The following is a 12,420-nucleotide window of genomic DNA, read 5'->3' as shown; positions in this document are numbered from 1 at the left end:
CCTAGGGAGACCCTTTGTTCCTCCCCCTCCAGTTGCTACATTGACAACGGACGCCTCCCTGATCGGGTGGGGGGGGCATTACCAGGGCAGGACGGTCCAAGGCATGTGGCAACCTTTCGAGCGCCACTTGCACATAAATGTCCTAGAGATGAGAGCAGTGCTTCTAGCATTGCAAGCCCTACAAGACTCTCTTCCCAAAGGAACTATAGCAATTCAGACAGACAATATGTCTGTAGTGTGGTACATCAACAAACAAGGCGGAACCAGATCTTACCCCCTATGTCGAGAAGCACTCAGACTGTGGCAATGGGCGATTTCTTCTCGGCGGTTTCTGTTAGCAACGCACATTCCCGGGAAGTCCAATGTGATTGCGGACAAATTGAGCAGAGCTATTCTCATGCCTCACGAGTGGTCTCTGAAGAATTCAGTGTTGGAGAAAGTTTTTCAAAAGTGGGGCCGGCCTTGCTGCAACCTTTTCGCTACTCCCCAAAACAGCAAGTGCGACGATTTTTTCACCCTCTTTCCCCAACCAGGCCACCCCAGCAGAGACGCTCTAGTCCACGATTTGGCCCCGGGGACTTCTGTATGCCTTTCCTCCCTTCCCACTGATATCTCAACTAATTCAGAAAGCCATCGCTCAGAAAGCTTTCATGATCCTCATTGCCCCTTACTGGCCTCGACAGGTTTGGTTCCCATTTCTTCACCGTTATCTGTTGGAGCAACCCTGGCATCTGGACCCAGTTCCAGACCTCTTGACCCATCAGTCGGGTCAGTTGCACCACTCCCTCCCTTCTCTGAACCTCACAGCGTGGTTTCTCCAATTCCATCTCTAGCCAGGCTTCCTCTAATATCTCACTCAGTTCGAGATATTTTGATAGTTCTCATAAATCTTCCACTCGGAAGATTTATCATAGTAAGTGGAAATGTTTTTCCTGTTGGGCGCAGTCAAAGGATATAGATACTTTCACTGCTTCCATTCAATCAGTTTTGGACTTTCTAGCCGAACTTTTCCACTCAGGTTCGTCTCCGTCTACCATCAAAGTTCAATTGGCAGCTATATCTAACATTCATGTTGGAGTCTCAGAGTCTTCCATTATGTCTCACAAGCTCTGCAAAGCTTTTTTAAAGGGAGTTTTTCTCCTCAAACCACCTATCAGGGATCCTCCTCCTCCTCTATGAGATCTCAACTTGGTTCTGGCGTCCTTAATTCTTCCCCCCTTTGAACCTGCGGCTTCATGTTCAATGAAGTTACTATCTTGGAAAACACTGTTCTTGGTAGCTATCACTTCAGCTGGAAGAGTCTCTGAACTCCATGCTCTGTGTAGTCGATCCCCTTATCTTTTGTTTCATAAGGATAGGGTGTCCTTGCGTACTAACCCATCCTTTTTGCCTAAGGTAGCTTCACCGGCAAATTTGAATCAAACCATTGATCTTCCTGTGTTCTTCCCTAACTATTCGAACAGATCAGAACAAAAATTACATTGGTTAGACGTTCATCGCCAACTTGGGTACTATTTAGACAGGACCAAACAATTCAGGAAGTCTGACCAACTGTTTGTTTCTTATGCAGAAGGTAGAATGGGCCTTCCAGTTTCTAAGGTATCTCTCTCTAGATGGCTTACTTCGTTGATTACCCTTATGTATGAGATCAGACATCAACAGCTGCCATCCAAACCCAGGGCTCATTCAACTAGAGCTTTAGCCACTTCTGTAGCTTTCCAAGACAGGCTGCCTATTGATTCGATTTGTTCTGCAGCTACTTGGGCTTCTCCCCATATTTTCATTTCTCATTATAAGTTGGACTTGGCCTCTAGGGACCGAGCCAACTTTGGTTCCACTGTACTCAAGAGTCTGTTCCGATAGGCCACCCGGGACAAGGTGCTAGGGACGCGGTCCCATCCAGCAAGAATGAAGGCGAGATAGACAACTTAACATTTAGAAGTTATGTACCTACCATAACGTTCCATGTTAGTTGTCTTCTTCTCGCCTTCTTTCTTGGTCCCACCCTCCTTCCCCCTAGCCTGGACAGACCTAGAGGAGGTTGTTTTGTGACCTTTCTATCCTTTTCTCCCACGTTTTACCACCTCATATATATAAATATATATATATATATATATATATATATATATATATATATATATAAATATACACATATATATATATATATAAATATACACATATATATATATATATAAATATACACATATATATATATATATATATGTATGTATTTTCCTCTGCTAGGTTTAGGGCACCTCACAGTCAGCCCATAGAGGTGGGTTACCCTTTTCTCCATGTTATGGAATTTTTCTTGCTGGGCCTAGCTTACAAACGAGATCTGAGGAGTTACCGCCTAGCATTGTGGGATATAGGAGAGCCTCGAGCCAGTGGAACTAGCTCTCGAGCTTTTAGAGTGGCCGAGTTGGAGCCGAGGTTCGGCTCCGAACCCATCCAGCAAGAAAGAAGGCAAGAAGAAGACAACTAACATGGAACTTTATGGTAGGTACATAACTTCTAATTTCAGCCTATGGGTCCTCCTTTTCCAATGCATCCTCATGTCAAAATGATTTTGAAAGGGAGTTGCATAACATGCCAACAAGAAAACCAGTAGTCTGTCCTTTCAGTCTTAATTTTATCTTAGAAGAGCTAACATTTGCTTCATTTGAACCAGCTAAGCTGGCTAACTTGATGTTCTTAACTTGCAAAATAGTTTTTCTGATTGCTCTGACCTCTAAAAGAAGATTATCTGAGTAGCAAGCTGTAATGGTGAGTCAACCCTGTCTCATTTTCCACAAGGACAGTGTTTTTCTTTGAGAACTAATCCTCCTTTTATGCCTAAAGTGGTGTCAGAGTTTACTTTAAACCAAAATGTTAAGTTGTCAATCTCGCCTTCATTCTTGCTGGATGGGTTTGGAGCCGATCCTCGGCTCCGACTCGGCACTTGCTAAGCTCAAGAGTCACTTCCACCAGCTCGAGGCAGCCCCATATCCCATGATGCAAGGCGGTGATTACCCAGATCTCGTTTGCCGCTTCGCTCATGAGGTAACTTTTTACCAGCTCCTGGTAAGTGAATTTTTCTCTACTTTTTTCTAAGACTTTAGTCCACCCCATTACTTTATATTTATATATATGTATTACTTAGTTAACTTCTCGATTCACTTAGCCCTATTCCCGTTAGTGTCCCGTTCCCTTTATTTATATTTTTTGCTAGTCGGGCCTTAGGTCTTTACCCCTCCTATATTTTTCCTGTCAGGGTTTGTTTGGGTGTGTCTGTGTGTTTTTCCCTGTACTTAGATTTGTTAAACTAGTTTTATTTTTTGGACTGAGTGTGTGTGTGTGTGTGTGTGTGTGTGTGTGTGTGTGTGTGTGTGTGTGTGTGTAGGTACTCAGTCATGTCTAAAGAGGCTAGGGTCTCAGGCTTCAAGAAGTGTGACTCGTGCTGTCAGAAGATGTCTCTGACAGACTGTCACACTTCTTGTATTTATTGCCTGGGACCTCTACACCTGCAGGACTCCTGTGCTATTTGCCACTCCTTCAGCCAGAGAGTCCTGCAGGAACGTAGAAATAAACTTATTCTCAGGGGCTTATTAAAGCCTGAGAGCTCCCCGGCTAAGTCCGGCTCGGGGAAGCCCTCAAAGCTGCCCAAGGCCCAGGCTTCAGTGTCCAAGCCTTCGGCCTTGGCTCAGACTCCCTCGGAGTCGAGTTCGGCTCCGGCTGGAGCCGATCCTTCCTTCTCTGAAGGTTCGGTATCGGCGCCGATCAGCGCCGATACTCTTGCTTCCATGCCTGTGTCTGCTCCGGCTGGAGCCGACACATCTCTGACCCAGCTCGGAGCCGACAAGTTGTCGGCTCCAACTGGAACCAAAGGTTCTTCGGCTCCGATGGCTCCGTCGAGAAAGAGATCCAGATCTCCGTCACTGGAGTCTATTCATTCGGCTCCGGCCTCTCCCTTACTTTCGGAGCGGAGCCATCGGAGCCTATCCTCAAGGTCTTCCAGACTCTCAGACCATGACTTGGAGAGAGTGGTGAGTAGACTGCTGAAATCACAGGCACTGGCCCAGATGCTTCTTAGCCCATCTCAGTAGAAGACTGCTATTCCATACCCTCCAGAAATTCCTCCTTCGACTCTCCTTCAGAGCTCGGAGCTGGAGCTTATTGGAACTGTGACTGTTGGTGCTTCGGAGCCGATACACTCCTTACGGCTCCGTCGTCTTCGACTCCTATCTCCTCCTTGAGACCGTCCTTGGAGGGATCCGGTCGTCGGGCTTCCCTTGTCGGTTCCGAGGGGGCGAGTGGCATCGGACCCTTGTCCGACCCCGTTCTCCCCCTCGGAGCTTCGGCTTTGGTAAGCTCGGCACCGACATCTGCTTCGGAGCCTTCCCTTTTGGTGGGGCCGGGGATTCCTGTTTCCTCGGAGCGGGAACTCTCGGTCCTCCCCGGGAGGGGAGCCTTCGAGGTGATGAGTGTACTAGCCCCCGAGTTGAGTCAACAGTCGGTCCCTTTAGCTCCTCCCTCTTCAGTGCCTGTAGATATCTCTTCCCACTCTCTTGCTCCCGGACCCAGAGATCCATCGCCCCAGGTTTCCCCATTGGGAATACCTTCCTCTTCCGAGGTTTCTCCTGATCCTTCAGGGGAACCCCCGCGTAAGAGGACCTGCAAGAGGAAGCATTTAGACTCCCCTGAGTCTACGACATCAGATACCGACTTAGATGAGTCTGAGGGGTCCCCAAGATCCCCCTCTGAGGATGTCTCCTTTTCAGACATTCTTGAACTCCTCAAACAGAGGGGGAACTGGCCCTTCATTAACCCCTCCGAGGATGAGTCGGTATACCTGGAGGCTTTTGGATCTCGACCCTCCACCTCCTGGGTGCCTCCGCCTTTTGACCCCCTCATGGACATGATAGCTCGAAAGGCATGGGCATCTCCTGATTCTGTGGAACCAGTCCCCAGGAGGCCTTCTAAATTTATCACGGCCCCCACTGAAAAACAGTTTCTCACCAAAGGTGTCCCGGTTGATGCCATGGTGGTGCCGGCCCCCACCAAAAAGGAACTTGCAGATCCTTCCGTACCGGTCCATCCTCCTAACAAGGAGTCTAGGACCATGGGGCAGGTATGGTAAGCGGATGTTTTCCTCAGCGACCTTTGCTATGCGTTCGCTGAATTATCTATGTCACTTCACCCGACTTCAAAGAGATATCCTCAAGGAATTGGGTGAGGTGGTACAGGATCCATCAGCTGCTGGGGCTCAAGAGAAGATTGCCTCTCAGCTGGGAATCCTAAATTCCATAACTAACTCCTCCATGCGGCTCATTTCTTATGCAGCCGATGGAGCGAGTAGAGCTGCAGGCACAGGAGTGGCTCTCAGACATCAGTCCTGGATGCGACTTTGCAATTTTGCAGACCCCTTTAAGGCGTCCTTCACAAACTCTCCCTTCGATGGGACAACTTTGTTTGGACCTCAGGTGAAGGACACTTTGACCAGGTGCGAGCAAGACGGCAAGACTCTTTCTGCCGTAGGAGTCCGTTTCACCACCCCTTCAAGACCTTACCCCAAAGGTCAGAAGGGAGGGGAAAATGTGGGTAATAACAACAGATGCCGCCCTAGGGGCAGAGGGGGGTCCGCAGAACCAGGGCAGCAGAGAGTCTCTCTCTGACAAGCCCTTCCAACATCCCTGAGGTGTTGCCCGACTGCACCCCCTTGGAGGCATTCGGGGGGAGATTGTCACTGTACCCAGAAGCCTGGCTTTCCCTTTCTCAAGACAAATGGGTACAGTCGATCATATCCGAGGGTTACAGAATACATTTCGAGAAAAGCCCCTTCCCTCAAAAAGGATCCCTTCCAGATGTTCCACCCGGTCTAAGGGAAATTGCAAAGCTAGAGGTTTCAAAGCTTCTAGAGAAAAGGGCCATCCAGCCAGTTCCAGCAGGCCATTTAGAATCCGGAATCTACTCAAGGTTCTTTTTGGTCCCCAAAAAGACGGGAGACTGGAGACCAATATTAGACCTTAGCAGACTAAACAAGTCTGTCAAAAAGACAAGATTTCGGATGGTCACACTTCAATCGATTTTGCCCTTTCTGGTCAAAGACAACTGGATGTGCTCTATAGACCTTCAGGATGCGTACTATCACATAAAAATTCACAGACGCTCCAGAAGGTTTCTCCGCTTTCGGCTGGGGACCAGTCATTTTCAATTCAGAGCCCTCACCTTTGGTCTCACCACAGCCCCCAGAGTGTTCACCAAATGCATGGCAGCGGTCACGGCTCACCTGAGACTTCAGGGATTCCAGGTGTTTCCGTACCTAGACGACTGGCTCCTCACAGCCACCACCAGGCATCAACTTCTCCAGGCCAGGGATTACACTCTACATTTCTGCAGCCAGTTAGGGATTTCTGTCAACTTCGAATAGTCTTCCTTATCGCCTTGCCAATCTATTACCTTTATAGGCGCAGATCCAGACACTACCCGGATGTCAGCAAATCTAACAAATCAAAGAATCCTGGATATCCAAAATCATGTTCGGATCATCCTATTCAGCAAAAAGGTACAAGCCAGGTTGGTCCTGAAAGTGTTAGGCCTAATGGCAGCTGCCATCACACTTCTTCCTCTGGCCCGCTTTTACATGCGTCTCCTACAGTGGATGTTGTTTACCCAATGGTCCTTCCAGCAGTTGCCCATGCGTCACAAGATCCTTGTCACACAGACCTGCAAGAGCCACCTATCCTGGTGGATTTCTTCCCCGTTGGTCCATCAGGGCAGACCATTTGTCCCCACGGCCCCGGTAGCCACGGTCACTTCGGATGCCTCCCTGATCGGGAGGGGGGGGCATTATCAGGGCAGGATGGTCCATGGCACGTGGCAACCGTTCGAATACCACCTGTATATAAATGTCCTAGAGATGAGAGCAGTGCTTTTAACGTTGCAAGCCCTCAACGACTTTCTTCCTTTAGGAACTATCGCAGTTCACACGGACAACATGTCCGTAGTATGGTATATCAACAAACAGGGCAGGACCAAGTCCTATCCTCTGTGTCGAGAAGCTCTCAGACTTTGGCAATGGGCGATCTCCTCTCAGCGGTTTCTGATAGCAACGCATATCCCCGGGAAAACCAACATCATAGCGGACAGGTTAAGCAGAGCTATACTCATGCCTCACGAGTGGTCTCTCAAACAATCTATAGCTGAAGAGATTTTTCAGAAGTGGGGCCCTCCTTGCTGCGACCTTTTTGTACACCCCAAAACAGCAAATGCCCAGACTTCTTCTCTCTCTTTCCACTTCCAGGCCATCCCCCCAGAGACGCTCTAACCCAGGATTGGCCCCGGGGACTTCTTTATGCTTTTCCCCCTTTTCCGTTGATTCCTCAAGTGCTTCAGAAAGCTACCAACTTGAGAGCCAAGCTGATTCTCATTGCTCCTTACTGGCCTCAGCAAATTTGGATCCTGTTCCTTCATCTACATCTCTTAGTGCAACCTTGGCATCTGGACCCAGTTCCAGATCTTCTGACCCACCAGTCGGGTCAACTGCACTGGTCCATTCGTTCCCTCAACCTCACTGCTTGGTTGCTCCACTTCCTTCCTTAGCCAGGCTTCCTATGATCTCTAATCCCGTTAGGGATATCATAGTAGCTTCTCTAAAGCCCTCTACCAGAAGGATTTACTCTAGCAAATGGCAACGTTTTTCCTTTTGGGCAAGGTCTAAGAACATAGATCCCTTTACTGCCCCTATTCAGTCAGTTTTGGACTTCCTAGCTGAAATTTTTCACTCTGGTTCTTCTTCTTCCACAGTTAAAGTCCAACTGGCAGCATCTCGAATTTTCATGTCGGATTTGCAGACCAGAACATTATGTCTCTCAAACGTTGCAAAGCCTTTCTCAGAGGGATCTTCCTACATAAACCCCCTGTTAGGGATCCTCCACCGCAGTGGGATCTAAATTTAGTGCTGGCATCCTTAATACTTCCCCCTTTTGAACCGGCTGCTACATGCTCGTTAAAATTTCTCTCTTGGAAGACTCTTTCTAGTCGCTATTACTTCGGCTAGAAGGGTGTCTGAACTTTATGCTCTCTGTGTTCGTCCCCCTTACTTGGTCTTCCACAAGGATAGAGTATCTTTGAGAACTAATCCATCTTTTTTTGCCCAAGGTTGCTTCTAAGACAAATTTAAACCAATCTATTGATCTTCCAGTATTTTTTCCCAATTATTCTGACAGGGCGGAACAAAAATTGCATTGCCTGGATGTTCATCGCCAACTCAGATATTACTTGGACAGATAAAAGCAATATAGAAAGTCTGACTAGCTTTTTCTTTCTTATGCTGAAAATAAGAAAGGTCTCCCTGTTTCTAAGGTGATCTTATCCAGATGGCTGTCTTCCACTATTTCTTACATTTTATCAGCTTAGGGGCAAACAGCTGATCTCAACACCAAAAGCACATGCTACCAGAAGCCTAGCCACATCTACAGCCTTTCAGGCTAGACTACCCTTAGACACTATTTGTACAGCAGCCACTTGGGTCACTCCTCATACCTTCGTCTTACATTACAAATTGGATTTGGCCTCCAGGGACAGTGCAAGTTTTGGTTCCACAGTTCTCAAGTCTGTTCCATTGAGCCACCCAGGATAGAGGTGCTAGGGATGCGGTCCCATCCAGCAAGAATGAAGGCGAGATTGACAACTTAACATTTAGAAGTTATGTACCTACCATAACGTTCCATGTTAGTTGTCTTCTCTCGCCTTCTTTCTTGCGTCCCTCCCTTGTGTCCCCCTAGCCTGGACAGACCTTGAACTATCTTCTTCTCTGGGAGATTTCTCCCTTGGACACCAGTTAGCTCTACACTTAGTTACCTGGGTTCCCCTTACAGTTTTTCTCAGGTTAGTTGTTGTTCTTCCCTTGGGGGAAGATAGTAGTTATTTTTTTCCTCTAGCTACCAAACGAGATCTGGGTAATCACCGCCTTGCATCATGGGATATGGGGCTGCCTCGAGCTGGTGGAAGTGACTCTTGAGCTTAGCAAGTGCCGAGTCGGAGCCGAGGATCGGCTCCGAACCCATCCAGCAAGAAAGAAGGCGAGAGAAGACAACTAACATGGAACGTTATGGTAGGTACATAACTTCTAATTATCTTTCTCCCCTTTTTCTTTCCTGAACTTAAAAATGAGAGGGAGAGGCTATTTCACAACTTGGATGTCCACAAGTAACTCCTCAACTCTGGTACTATCGTGTCAGAAGTAAATCTTTCAGTTGCTCATTTCTTGTGAAGGTGAAAAGAAGAGACACTGTGTCAAAGCCTGCCATTTCCAAATGGTTGTCTCTGGCTGTTATTTTTGTTATACTCACCACAGCAAACCTACTCCAGGAAGGGTCAAGGCTGACTCTGTCAGGGCCTTGGCTTCATTTATGACTTTTTGAAAAAGGTTGGATTCTAAAAGTATTTTAGTGGCTACTTGGTTCTCTATACATACGTTTACAAGACATTACAAACTTGATATCTTCTCTAGGGTTTTGCTAGGGCCATTATCTAGGGCGCTTGTATCCTTCCTCTTCCATCTCTTAAATGTATTAATCTGTTGTTGTCTACCCATATAGCTTAGGCTACTACAGCAGTGATCAGTATGACGAACATAGTATCATTGTGTATGTAAGTAAATTTACCATAACAGTAGATGTTCGAATGATCATTGCTGCAGTAGCCGCCATCTCCCTCCACCCCCTTGTTTTTTTGGTGTGTTGTGATGCCAGGGTGTGGGCACTTTTCTTATTCCTAGCATTGTCTTTTTAAGTTTGTCTCCCTCTCTCTGTACTGGCATGAGAGCTCTCAAGGGCTTGCTACCCAAACTTGTCTTTTTAGTTAGCTCCGTTCAAGCTGACAGATAATTTGGGCCAGTGGAAGGTACCCTGAAGCTTTGGAAGCTGTCTGTTGTGTTCTTGGCAGGATATAACCCATATAGCTAAGACTGCTGTAGCAATAATCTTTCGAACATCATCTGATGTCCTCCTATATCACTGTTGCATTATTCTTCTAGGACAGCCTGACGTATGGCCAGTATACCAAAATCTTATGATCTTGTTTGCGCCGTGTGTCGCACACATGCTCCCTGCATAGAACATAGGGCATAAGTGACATGCGGATGCAATTGCCCAGAACTTCTTTGCCATCAGTCTGAACACCATTATCTGTTGTTGGTTTAGGGACACAATTGCTAGGATGATGGAATACTTTAACTGGGGTTCTTAAGTGTCCAGTATTCGGAGGAGATATGAGTTGCTTCAGGTGGATAATCTTAAACCCTCTTCCATTCCTTTTGTGTTGGCTGTCTTGTTAGACACTTTCATTGCTTTCTCCAAGTATCCTGTTTCTCAGCCTCCTTCTGCCAAGAAACCTGATAGGGTTTATAAGGTCCCTGAGTGTCAGTTTTTTTTTTAAGTGTCCTTATGCATATCTCTTCGGACAAACCATCCAAGCTCTTGCCCTCGTCCAAACGTATGCCTTCTGATAAGGATAGTAGACGATGGAGAAGATTGGTAGGAAGATTCACTGTTGCTAGTGTGGCCTTTAGGGCTATTAATTACTAGACCCATATGACCAGATATGCTGTGGTCTTGATTGCTCATGCTTGTCGGGTTATTTCTGACCTCTCTGATTCTGAAGTTTAGGTTCTACTTCTCAAGTGATTTGCCACTCAAGTGTAGCTGTATTGCTGCTGATGCCTTTTTCAAGGCTGTGGGTTCTGATCCCGTTCAGGCAGCTCTTTTCTGAGAATGAGCTTGGGATTTTACAGGAGGCAAGGAAACTCTCAACCAGAAAATATTGTGTCCAAATGGGAAAGATTTTCTGTCTAGTGCTATTCTTGTAGCCAGGACCCTTTTTTTAGTGGGTTCAATTTAGTCCTGTCCTATTTGTGTGAGTTGCTCCAGTCTGGCTTGGCCTGTTTTTCTGTGAAGGCCCATTTGTCAGCTATTTCTGCTCGTCTTCCCTTGTATCAAACAATCTCTTAAAGATGTCCTGCATCTTAGGCCTCCAATGAAACCTATTCCTCCTCCTTGGGACCTTAATTTTGTTTTGGAAAAATTGACTCTGGCTCCTTTTCAGCCTGCAGATTCTTCTTCTTTGTAACTTTGTACCTGAAACACTGTCTTGTTACTGCCCCTTACTTCTGCTCAGAGAGTTTCTGTGCTTTGGGCTCTTATGGCCATTTTTCCTTTTTTGTGTTTTCACAGGAGCAGGTTGTCCATTTATATGCCTAAGGTGGTGGATGAGTTGTCCTTGAATCAGTCAGTAAACTCCCTTCCTTTTTCTCTTTTCCTCAGTCTGTGAGAGGGTCTTGCATACTTTGGATCTGCACAGACAGCTCTGGTATTATCTGGGTAAAACCAAGGCAGTTTGCATTTCTGGCCAACTATTATTGTTTTCATGGCAAATCTTTGTCTACTTCTGTTAACGCTCATTCCACTAAGGCTGTTGCCTCTTCTGGTGCTTTCGTCAAGGGTTTGGACACTAGTTCCATCTTTGAAGCTGCTACATGGTCTTCAGCGCATACCTTTACTAAGCATTATAAGTTGGATATAGTTTCTAGGGCCGTTTTGTGTGGGTTTGTTGAGGGCTGTTCTCAGCTTTCCCCCTCACATTTCTGTTTTTTGAGCTTTTTTACTCTCCCAATACGAAACAGTACAGCAACAATGATATAGAAGGACATTGTACAGTTGTGTAAAGTTTTAGCATAACAGTAGATATCCTTCTGTTCACTGTTGCAGTATTCACTCCCTCCCTCCACACCCACCCCCTTATTTGTTCTGGATTCTCTTCTGGTTGAGGGTCTCCACTTTTTCTTCTGCATTTTTCTCTACGTGGATGTACTTGAACTCCTTTGTCTTATGGAGATTGTGCTTTACTGGAGCAATTCATTTGTGGGTAACTGAGTCCGTATGTCACTTTTATGCCCTACTTTTTGTACTGGGAGCATGTGTGTGGCGTACAGAATATGACTCTGGTTTACTGGGCAAATGTTGATCTGTTATAGGCAGGAGATCCCTATAGTAAAGAATACTGCAGCAGTGAAGAGAACATGTAGTGTCACGATTAGATTTTTCACAATTGTACTTTACAGGAAGTGTATTTGTACAACGTTTTTTTAACACTTTAATTGCACTATTTATTGCTGATGGTTTTAAAAATGAGTTTTTAGGACGGAGGCAGTTATTTTGGTGGTTGTCAGTGTGTGTTTTTTAGGAAACCCTATTTTTTTGATACCTTTTTTTGACTACCACTGACCATGGTTCACATATTTCAGGCTTCTTTCTTGGCTTAACCATAGAATACTGGTTCCTTGGTTTCTGGATTCCCACTTCTTCCTGATGCAAGAAAAAGAAAATTTCAAGGTAGCCATTGCTTGTTGACTGAACTGCTTCCTTTTCTCAGTCAGACTGC

Source organism: Protopterus annectens, chromosome 15.part0 (genome assembly GCF_019279795.1).
Source record: "Protopterus annectens isolate FY-2018-M chromosome 15.part0, PAN1.0, whole genome shotgun sequence".
Classification (NCBI taxonomy): Eukaryota; Metazoa; Chordata; order Ceratodontiformes; family Protopteridae; genus Protopterus; species Protopterus annectens.
The sequence above is the reverse complement of the archived record's forward strand: the minus strand, read 5'-3'. Positions refer to the sequence as shown.